Raw genomic sequence first — 11930 nt, 5'->3', positions numbered from 1 at the left:
TTCTTGTGTGTGTAATACTCGAAACACTTATAACTTTCATTCAAACTCTTTGAACGAAGCACCTTATTCGAAAAAAAAAAAAAAAAACATGCTTCAGTTCTTAAACTTTTTAAAAAATTTATTCATTAGTCCCCCCTCCCCCCTTAATAAATTACTCAATCGCACCTCTCAACAGGATCGTCTGGATCCGCCACTGATTGCTCCCCTAAAATGATAGTCTATATCCTTTCCGTGACCCCCCCCCCCCCTCATTGGCATGCGCCTTCAGAAAAATTGGGGTATGCGCCTTTTTGAGGACCCAGTCCGACCCTGTATACATTCAAGGGTGCCCCACCCCCCAGCCGAGCAAAGGCGCACCACCCCAAATTGCAAAGATCGCCCCCCAAAAGGCAAGACTCACTAAAAAAGAAAAAAAATACCCCTAAAAACAACCCGCCTAAAAATTTCAATGGCACAGTCTGCGCCATGACCCCTCCCCCCCCCCCAGGTGGGCACCCCTGATATAATAAAATGTAATGATATTCGACAGGAGTTTTAATTTTTTTTTTCTCTCTCTTTTTCACTTACGAAGAAAATCACTTGTACGTTTCGAAATTCAAAAGTTCATTTTTTTTTCACTCCACCTTTAAAAGAAAGCGGCCTAGTTCACAAGTTGAATAGAGTTAATTCGGAATTGCATAAAGTAAAATTTGGCGAAAAGGATTTACAGAATTTTGCGATCGAAAAATTTTTTCTGGTAAAAAAAATTATTTGTTCTTGTTTGGTGCCTGTTGATTCGATAAAACCATTATTGCAATAAAAATAATGCAATGATGATACATAGCAAAAGTTCTAAAATGTAATGTAATAAATTGTCTAAATAGGAAATTCAATGCATAACTGATAAATAAATTTAGATTCTGTGTTTAAAATATTTACGTTGTGTACACTTAACTTATTTTTGTTTTGCAAGATCGTGTGAAAATGGAAGAAAAAAGTAGATGTTTGTTTTATTTTGCAGCTTTTCGAAAAACTAAAAAAATTACTCGCTAGAACTAAAACTTTTACGAGATATTAATATTACCCAAAAACCTAGAGTTAACATTTGCACCTCCAAGCATTTTCAAAAAATATTTTAAATTTTGTAAAAATCTTTTCCAAAAAGGTTTTTCTTTTTGCACTTTTGGATCTTTTTGGGGCGATTTAAAAGCCTAAAGATATTATTCTAGGAGACTAAGATTTTCAGGGTAATCTATTGATGCTAATAGGTAGGAATTGACTGATGCATCGGCGTCGATGGTTCAAAGATTTAGCCATCAGCATCGGCAGCCGATACTAACTTGGATTAACCGATGCGCCGATCGGCCCATCGGCTTTGAAAAACATCTAAAGGCCGATGTCTTGCCGATATGTTTCAGAAAAAAAGAGAAAAAAAAAATCTAACTTTAATTTTTCTATTTTTTACTGCATAATTAAAAGTAAGTACAGCACAGGGCTCGAAATCGGACAGCAACGGAACCAACACCAGTTTTGGGCTTTGAAAATATGCCGTGTTTTGGATCACTACCGAAATTTTCACAACATTGCAGACAATTTTGAAACTATTATCAAAGCGAGTGTTTGATATGTTTTCTGCTCTTAAATTGAAATAATTACAGTATGTGTTAACATGTTAGTCGAACAATGTAGAGTAAAAAGTGAGGCTCAAATTTGGGAGATCAACCAATCTCGCAGGACAAATTTCCGATTTATTTTTCTTCCCGAACAGAAATAAAAAACCTGGATATTTTCATGATTTTGCCTTACTCCATTTAACTTAACACTAAACAAATAAATGCTCGCATATTCTAACAAAAATTAAGGCCCTTGATTGAAGATTAAACTGCTGCAAAAGCTCAATCATAAGAATAGGGCAAGAAACGCTGATTTCATGGTGATTAAGATCCCTAAAAAGTCATTATTTTTCTTTTTCGCTTTTAAGGCCTAAAAAGATAGAGTTTTTCCACTGAAATCCTGATTTATAATTTTATAGCTCTTCGCCTTAGAAAAATGGTGGCATGCTGTAATTTTACTTTCACGGTTTTTTTAATATTTTTTTAGAAATGAAAAATGGAAAAAAAAAATTACATTTTCTTAAATTCTACATTCAACTTTCTCCCGATTATACTGCCAGAAACTAATTAAGATAATCATCTCTCCACAATTATTAAGGTGATAGACTAAGGCGAAATCAAGAAATTTAATTTAGGGAATTCTAATATTGTAAAATGTTTAAAAAATTACACAAATGTTTTTATTTTTAAGAAGTGTACTATTAAATATTTTTAGCAGTATACTGCTAAAAAAAGTTCTGCACTTAGTGTTACAGTTGTTGTGGAACAGTCTGTTATACAGAACTGGTTTTTGTGCTGTAATGAATGTTAGTTACAGAGATATTCAGAAGTGAAAATTTTTTTTGAACTTTCTATTTATTGCTATTATTATAATTTAATATCCAGTTGGTCTTTGAAACACGATTGCAAACTATCTTTGAAAGCGCTGGGGAAGGGATAGGATTTAGGCACTCTTCTGCAGCAATTTTTTGATAAGAAAATTCAAAATGTGCAATTTTCGGCGACATTTGTTGATATTAGGGACCATTCAGCAAAAATTTTAAAAAAATGAAGTCCGAAAAAGAAGGTTAAGAAGACCTTCAGTGATGTTGGTGGCGGAAGAGGTTTAGGGGGTGCCCCTCCTCGAAATTCCTCCGAAATGGAAGTCTTAAAAATATGATTGCAGGCCCCAGTTTTGGTAGCAAAAGCAAAGGAGTGGAGTTCAGGGACTCGTCCGGAGCAATTTTTGGAAATTAAAGTTCTAAAAACGCTGTTTTAGAGGATCTTGGATGATATTAGTAGAACTCTCCCACCATAAGTTTTTCAAAATAGGAGCTTTAAAAATGCGTTGTAAGCAATTTTGGCAATGTTAAAGGAATGGATTGGGTTCAACATGACTCTCACGTAGCAATCTTTCAAAATAGATGCATCAAAACACAATTTTAAACGGTTTCCAGAGATGTATTGGACTCCTAAAATAATTTTAGAAGAACTTTAGTGATGTTGAAAGAGGGAATTTGAGGACGCTCCCCGAATTTTATTTATTTTTTATTATTTTTATTATTTTTTTAAGCTTTATTAACTCGATTGTAGGCCATTTTTTGGTAGGCGTTAGGCGAAAAGGAGTATAGAGACTCTCCTATGCCAGTTTTTAGAAATTGAAGTTCCAAAACAGCTATTTTCGACGATTTTCGAAAGTGTTGCGTAAAGAGGGCCATATGGGGATTTGTCCGGGAATTTTTCCTAAATTAAAATTTTAAAAACGCGATTGCAGGCCATCTATGGTAACTTCAGAGGAAGAGATGGCTTTTAAGTACTCAACCGCAGTAAATTTTTTTTAAACTGAAGTTCCAAAAATCAAATTTAAGGCCACAAATGGGGCCACTAAGGAAAGGATTGAGTTCAAGAACCGCTTCTCTGGGCCCTCCTTGACTGCGGCCCTATTTTTATTTATTTTCGATAAATGATTTTTGGGAAAACTTTTTAAAGTTTTTCTTTTACAAAAACATTAAAAAGTTCTGTTTTTCTATAGTATTATTTTAGATTTGCATTCTTATAGTATTTTAATTTATTGAAATGAATTAAATCTCTAGTTAAAGTTTTGTTTTACTTCTGTTCGGCCAAAAATTGCCATCGGCTAGTCCTACAAATAGACGTCTTTTGAGACACCCAGGCGTTTCGAATTTCGAAAGTTAATTTTTTTCTCTCTCCATTAACAGAGGTATCACATTTTCTGAAGTTATTTTCTTTTTTTCTCCTCCTCTTCTAGTGAATTATTGCTTATAAGCATTTAACCCAAGAATGTACACAGTGCTGTGCTGATGGAGAAACAATTTCTGATTGCTAGTCAACTGAGCTTTATAAATATTCAGTAAATTACGTTCTGATAAGGTTTAACGAGACTTTCCAAATAGGAGCAATGACAGATTCTGATTTTCAGAGCTCTGCAAATAGTTCGGAAATACTTAATTATATCCTTGTGCCGATGACAAGTAAAAATGCTGAAAAGAACAGCAGCGTTAGCGCAAGAGTTGCAAACAATCGCATACATATAACATTTTTTTTTTTCATTTCTTTATTTTCAAAAAATATTAGCAATTTCTCAGCGCAAAAGTGTCCCCATGATTGAATAATTTTTTCTTTGTATAATGCATTTTTTACTTCCTTTTCCAAAAAAGGAAGTATTGTATTCGCGAATAAAATTTTCACTCGAAATTTGGCCTTAATTTCCATTTTGCTCACCCCCGAATGAATGTTGAGTTTTTTTTTCAACCCGACCCCACGCGGAAAAGTGCTTAAGAACGTTTAAATACACAAAATATCCATTTTGACATTCCCCGAGTTAATTACAACGACTTTTCTCGTGACGTCCGTATGTACGTATGTATGTGCGGATGTGCGTATGTATGTCACATAACTCAAGAACGGTATGTCCTAGAAAGTTGAAATTTGGTACGTAGACCCCTAGTGGGGTCTAGTTGTGCAACCCCCTTTTTGGTTGCATTCGGGTATTTCTAAAGGGGGGTTTTGCCCCATTTTGGGGGGAAATCATTATTAATTTCGATGTAAACTCAAGCGGTGTTATAATATGTCGGATACTTGGCGATATATCGCCAGTCTTTTGGTCGCCAACTTGGCGACAAATTTGGCGGATATATTTTTTTAAATTCTGGTTTCAATTTGGGCATTGTTGGTGATGTTTAGAAACTGATGAATCACATTAAAATTGCTAATAATGAGGAAATGACATTAAATTAGAGTAAAAGGAAGTAATGTGATGCACGCATCAGCTCGTTTTGGAATTTTTTGAAAAAAATATTTCTTTACTTAATGGTATTTTAAAACAAACGTCTGCAGTTGTTCACATATGCCCCTATAGGGAGGCACATGTGAACACGGGTAAAAAATGCAGGAGAAGCATCATATTTTAAAGGAAAAATCTTCAATATGAAATATATATCTAAGTAACAAAATACATTGAAGAGTTTGTAACACATTCTGCGTCGGTTTCAATTGGACAGTAATTGTTCCACTAAGAAAATATTTTCCCCTGAACATATAACTGCGCACTGCTCACCGTCAAATTCTAAAGTCTCGCCGCCTGTTCTGATCACTGAATAAACTAGAAAAAAAAACTTATATGACTACATAATACAATGAATTTTATATTATGTAAGGGTTATTCTATATATATTTTGCTTTTAAACTTTATACATTGTTTGATTATTATTATTATGTATTTTAAAATGATTTTGAACTTCCGTTTTCAATTAAATGAAAATATTTTGTATCTTTTTATTCGCTGGAAGTATTATATGAAACTAAATTATCGATAAACTATTTATTAACAAAAAACTTTTAAAAAATAAAAATAACAGACACAAATAAATAAATATTTAATAATATTAATAGCAATTAACAATAAATTTACTAACTGATTATATAAAATAATAATTATCTTTACCAATAATAAAGCTGAAAGTCTGTCTGGATCTCTGACGCGCATAGCGCCTAGACCGTTCGGCCGATTTTCATGAAATTTGGCACAAAGTTGGTTTGTAGCATGGGGGTGCGCACCTTGAGGCGATTTTTCGAAAATTCGATTTTGTTCTTTTTCTATTCTAATTTTAAGAAAATTTTACCCAGCTAATTATCACGACGTAGAATAGTAAATTACGAAGTTATCATAACGGGGAACTGTAACATGGGCGAGCCATTTAACATAGCAAATTGGCGAGAAATTCATCATCCATTATTTGTAAATATACAGGCCAACTAAACGACCTTTCAATTTTCTACTACGGGCAAAGCCGTGCGGGTACCACTAGTCATAAATATTTTCACGTTTTGTAACACTTACAATATCCTACACTAATAATAATATTACTGAGAGCTGCTATGGGAACTGCTTAGTTGTGCCCCTAGATGTTGTCTTCACAAGTGCCCCATCGTCTACTTTAGAGCTAACTCGCAAAAATAAAATTTTTTTAATTTAATAAAAAAATTTAAACATTGTCATAAATTTGCTTAAATGTTCATACAATGGTTCGAGATAGTTAGGTTTAGATTAGCAGTTAGCTTTTAAAATGTTTTCACGTGAAGAAGGGTGATAAAATATTTTCAACACTTGCTAAAACAAAGGAGTTGCCACCACCAGTATAGAAATATAAACTGGAACATTGCTCTAAATGCTTGTCCAAGAGGTACAACTGCTGCTGTCCTTAGTTGAGAATTTTCCCAGATTTTTTGTTTGAAGTGATTTCAGTAAAACATACCATATTCACATGTACCCCGTGTTCACAAGAGCCCCCCTTTCCCCTACATGTACATTTTGGGATTGCAAGGAGCATCTCTTTCACTACAAAAAGGCGTGCTTATGGATGTCACAAGTTTTTGTCAAACGCCAAAATTTTGCATTGAAAAAAGGGCTCTGAAACCCAGAAACTCGGTCTGTAAGTAATAGGGAAGTTTTCGATTTTTCAATTATATTTTTATATGATAGAGTAACATGTATGAACATCATAGGTAAAAAAAATTTTGCGATACAATAAGTAGTTTTTTTTTAATTAATTTTTAAAGTTCAAGCGCTTGTGACGTCAAATGGCATAGGAAGTGACGTCATGCGCTCTTCTGCCGTGGGAGAAGGGAGAAGCCGAAGGACGTGCAGTTGACTTCGAAGACGAAACGTAAGGCTTTCCTCCTCGCATTTAACTCCTCGCGTTTCTGGAACATTAAACGTCTCATCCCCTCTCGGAAATATTCGAATACCATCATTGATGTTACTTGAGGAAGATTATTAGATTGTGCTTTAACGAATCTGACCTCTACAGTGTGTTCAAAAGGATTATTGAATTTCGAAAAAATAAAAATATCAGCGCGCTCAAAATGTCCGTAGCGAAAACAAGGGATCTTCGGCGGAAGTCTGCCCATTAGTGCCCTGTGACGTAAGCTCGTGACGTTTCAGAAGAGCGCACTTTTGCGCGTGGATTTTTAAAAATTCATTAAAAATCTATCACGGTGCTTTAAAATTCGGCGATGGTGAATTTTTTAGTTTTGAGGGTCAATTAACAATATCCAATAGTCAAAATATGAACATTTAATAGGTTGCAACTTCCCTATTGAGGAGTTGCCTTGAAAAGGAGTGAAGTGAAAAGAGCAAAATTTTACAGGAAAATTTTACTCTTTCCTGAGAAAACGATTAGGAATCAAAGAATCATTAAAATAACTGATAAAACTATACTAAATAAATCATTCGTGCATTATGTTTTTTGTTTTTTGAATGAAGCGATTTATGAGTGTGACTTTGGCTGTTATTTCAATCGTTTTTTTCCCCCAATGTATCAAAATTTTGCTTTCGTCATATAACCTATTTTCGTTGTTAACTATCCAAACAGTGTTCAGTAAGGATCTTGAAAAAATCCAAGACTTTACCCACGGTATAGCAACGGTCCATTTAACTTTTCGTCTGAAGTATTTTGATTCAGTTGGTCATGATTGTATTGCAGCTGAGAGAAATGGGTTTTAGTTAATAATCACTGGAATTTGTACATATCCTGAGCATCCTTAGGGATTTCTTTAGATTTACGATTGTGTTATGAGTTCCGCAAAGGGGTCAATGTAAAGTAAACAACAGTTTTCTATCGAGGAAATATGGGGAATACAAGAGACGAAAGAAAAAGGAACAATAGATGAAAAAGATAATTTCTAGCCGAGAAAATCTGGTCCATCGTTCTTTTACAACAATTCGGAGACCACTAGTGCAGCCAGAAATACCTTCTGGGGGTGATGTGAACAAAAATACCTTCAGGAGAAGGTTTTTTAAATCAAAAATACCATCTGGAGGGGTTTTTTGGATCGAAATATCTTCTGGAGGGTTTTTTTTTTAAATCAAATATACCTTCTGGGTTTTTTTCTTTTTTTATTCAAAAATACTTTCTGAAAGGGATTTTTTTTGGGGGGGAGGGGTCAAAACAGCCTTTTTATGTGCATAAACTAGTGTATTAGAATTTTCACTTATGTTAAAACCAATGCCTCTGGGGGGGGGGGGTCCCCTCGCTGCTGCACTGTCCGAGACAAAAGCTTTCAAAGGGGGCATTCTATCAAAAGAAGGAAAATCACTAAAATTAAAATACACGCTTTAATGGACACCATAGAATGGAAGTTCCGTCTGTTAATCCCTCAGTGACGTCAAATACCCACAGTGACGTCACGGGAAAAGAGTCCATTACTGGGTCGGCCGAAAATACTATCCGGGTTGGAAGAAATGATTTTGTCCCACGGTCCTCGAAATAGAGAATCCGTCAGTTGATTTCCCGTCTGCTCAAGTCAAGTATCAGTTTATTTGCCGCCTGTTCACCCAAGTACAATACAGGCGAAGGTGTCCATTGCAATTCAGCTGAGAATGTACCTGTTTCTGCATGTGGCGGGGAGGACAACCGGCGCCTTGGAAAAGAAAGCTTACAAAAGGACGAATCTATGTCTCAATGGATTTCACACCACAATCAGGAGATGTCGGACTAGCAATACCGCGGGGCGCATGCTTTTGAACTTGGAAGTGTATCGATCGATGGCACTATAAACAAACAACAAATATAGACGACTTGTTATTTCAGTTATTTAGACAAATGGAGGTTTATGTTGCTCCTGTTATTTATTTGATTCATATTTGAGTACTAATAGATTAATGAATTAGAAACATTAAATAGCATGAATCTGAAATTTAAATAAATATGAATTAAGTAGGGGAAAAGGGGGCACATGTGAGCACGGGGCGCATGCGAACGTGGTATGTTTTACTAGGACAACGTCAAGCAGAAAATCTTAAAAAATTCTCAAGTAATAGCAGTACCAGCTTTACTTTTTGACCCATCTTTCAGAGCAAGGAGCCAGTTTATGTTCCTGTGGTGACAGCTTCTTTGTTATCGCAGATGCTGATGTACTTTTATCACTGTCTTCTTCGTGCAAAAACATATTTTAAACTAACCAATAAGCTAAATTTAATTATTGCAAACCATTATATGAACATTCACGTAAATTTATGCCAATGTTTAAATTTTGTAATTGAATTAAAAATTCCTTAATCTTAAAAATTTGTTCTAAGGTAGATGCCGGGGCACTTGTGAACGCAACATGTAGGGGCACATGTGAACAGCTCCCATAGCCTCTTCGCAAATATAAATGTTAAAGTGTAGGCTTACATTATAAGTGTTAAAAGATATAAAGAGATTTATAATTATCATTTTGCTGCAATCAGTTTGTAAATTTATTGTTAATTATTATTACATAATTACTTATTATTTATTTTATAATTTTTTTAATTCGTTCATTACAAAACAGTTGGCTAAAAATTTAGTGGTATATAATATTGTCATGGAAAATAAAGACAAAATATTTTCCTTTAACTAAAAACTGAAGTTTAGAAAATTTTTTAAATTCATCATCATATTCTGTATGAAGCTTAAACGCACTATATAACAAGAATATACTTTACATATTAAAATATTGTTTATTGTTTAGTCTCATTGGATTTTTTCTTGTCGATCCATTGATTAGAACATGCTATAAAACTTTAAAATTTGACAGTGAGCAGGGTTATACAGATCGGGAAAAATATTTTCTATTTGAGAGTTACTGTACAACAATTCAAACTGACACAATATAGGTTACAAACCCTTGAATGTAATTAGTATATACGTTAATGCTTCATTATAACGAGGTTTTCGTTGAAATATGATGCTCGGTCTGCATTTTTCAATCGTGTTCACATGTGCCCCAAGCTTGTTCACATCTGCACCCCTATAGTGGCACATGTGAACAACTGAAGACATTTTTTCAAAATTCTATAAAGTATAGAAATATTTTAAAAAAAAAACTGAAAAAATTCCATGACACAGAGAAAAAACTATTCAATCATGGGGACCCTTTTTCTGTGAAGAATTGAAAATATTTTCTGAGAAATTAAGATATGAAAAAAAACGTTCACATGTGCCGCCTTTTCCCGTACTGTTTTATGAAGACAGATTTCAAGTTCTGAGCATTATAACTGCTAAGCAGTCCCTGACTGACATGTCTTCGCCTCAGAGCAACACGGCACACGCTTCGGATCCGCTGAAAACCTTTTCCGATCCTCAAATACTGTGCCTTTCAGCTACAAAGGAATTTCCTGACTCAAACATTAATGGTAACAAAAATTATCGGCGGAAATGTTACTCTTAATTTATTTGGTATGTTTTCTCTTTCGTAAAATGTAAAATAAAAGCAAAAGACTGGCTCACGAAACTTAGTCACAAATGTTTTACTGGTCCAGGGAGTCAAAAAATATGTAAGAAATGTTGTTTTTTAGGATGAACTAAGTGAACACTTTTGCAATTTTAATTCTTCTATCTTTATAGAAAAAGGAATATAAAATATGCCTGGTAGTTCTCCTTGAATATGTATCTGTATTTCTATATATATTAACTACCTCTGATCAGCAAACCACGTGGTAGAAATCATTTAAATCAGCGTTTCTCAACCTTTTTCGACCCGCGAACCAGTAAGAGCTTTAAAAAAAAAAAAAATTCGCAGACTTTTTTTTTTAATTTTTTTTTCTTTCCAAAAAAAAAAGAAGGAAAAAAAACCCTTGCATCTGCGTGTCATTAAAATCTTGAGAATTTTGTTCACGGACTAGTGGGCTTCTTTTTTTTTCCTTCAAAAAAAAAAAAAAAAAAGGAGGGGGACAAAACAAAGCAAAACTTTTGTCTTGGCGATTGTTAAACACTTGTGGAAATATTTCGTGAACGGCTGAGGGTCTTTTTCCTTTTTTAAAAATAATAAATGAATTAATAAATATGTAATAAAACTTTACTTGTTAGAATTAGCTATTACAAAAAATATATTAAAAATAGGATTAGTAATTATTGTAGTAATTATACATAAGTAATTAACATTGCTGAAAATCATAGAAAACTACCAAAACAAACCGCAGAATTCACGTAAAAGAACTTGTATAGAACGTCATTATTATTATTGTGTGTGTGTGTGTGTGTGTGTGTGTGTGTGTTTTTTTTTTTTAACCTGAACGAGTAAAAATGGACCGGCCCAGGTCAAATTTCTCTACGGATCGGTGCCGGTCCGTTAGATTACCGGTCATAAATCGTTATTTGCTGTTAGCTTTGCTGTTGCTATTTTGCATAACACATGATTACAACTCGTTGCATTCAATTTTAGGAATAATAAAATTCATTTAAATAATCTCATTTTATCTTTCATATGTGCTGATGAACACTGGGGTAGGGTAAAGTGGTCATAAATAAAAAAAAATTAGACGTAGAACCATCATAAACAATAATAATTACTTTAAATGCTCAACAAACCTAGTTAAAAAAAAAAAAAAACTAACTGTATTTAAATAAATTACAAATTTGTGATGGTCAACCATAATCAAAAACTGGTTCACCAAGAATTTTAGTCATATTTGATTTCGCAATGTCATCAAATGTCATCATAGGAAGTGTGAAATTTTCCAATGTTTTATTTCTTTAGGAATATACTAAAGATAGCATCTGAATAGTGTCTAAATTACCAAAATTATATCGTAACAATATGGCATGTTAGATGCAAGACCACTTTACCTTACTGACCAGTTTATCCACTAGAATAAAAAAAATATGAGGTATTGGTACCAACGAAACCAAAAACTTGCAATTTAATTCACTTAAATTTTGGCGCAGTGATAAAATCCCACTTGTCATCCCTGCCATAAATTTCATCCATCCTGATAAAGTTAAGAGAGTCATAGTTAGGTTCCACCCCCGGGGGCCTTCTATTCTAAAGAGGATTTTCGGAACGTTGCATAAACGAGAACTTTCGGAGCGGCGT

This window comes from Uloborus diversus, chromosome 2 (assembly GCF_026930045.1).
Source record: "Uloborus diversus isolate 005 chromosome 2, Udiv.v.3.1, whole genome shotgun sequence".
NCBI classification, from domain to species: Eukaryota; Metazoa; Arthropoda; class Arachnida; order Araneae; family Uloboridae; genus Uloborus; species Uloborus diversus.
Note: the sequence above shows the minus strand (reverse complement) of the source record.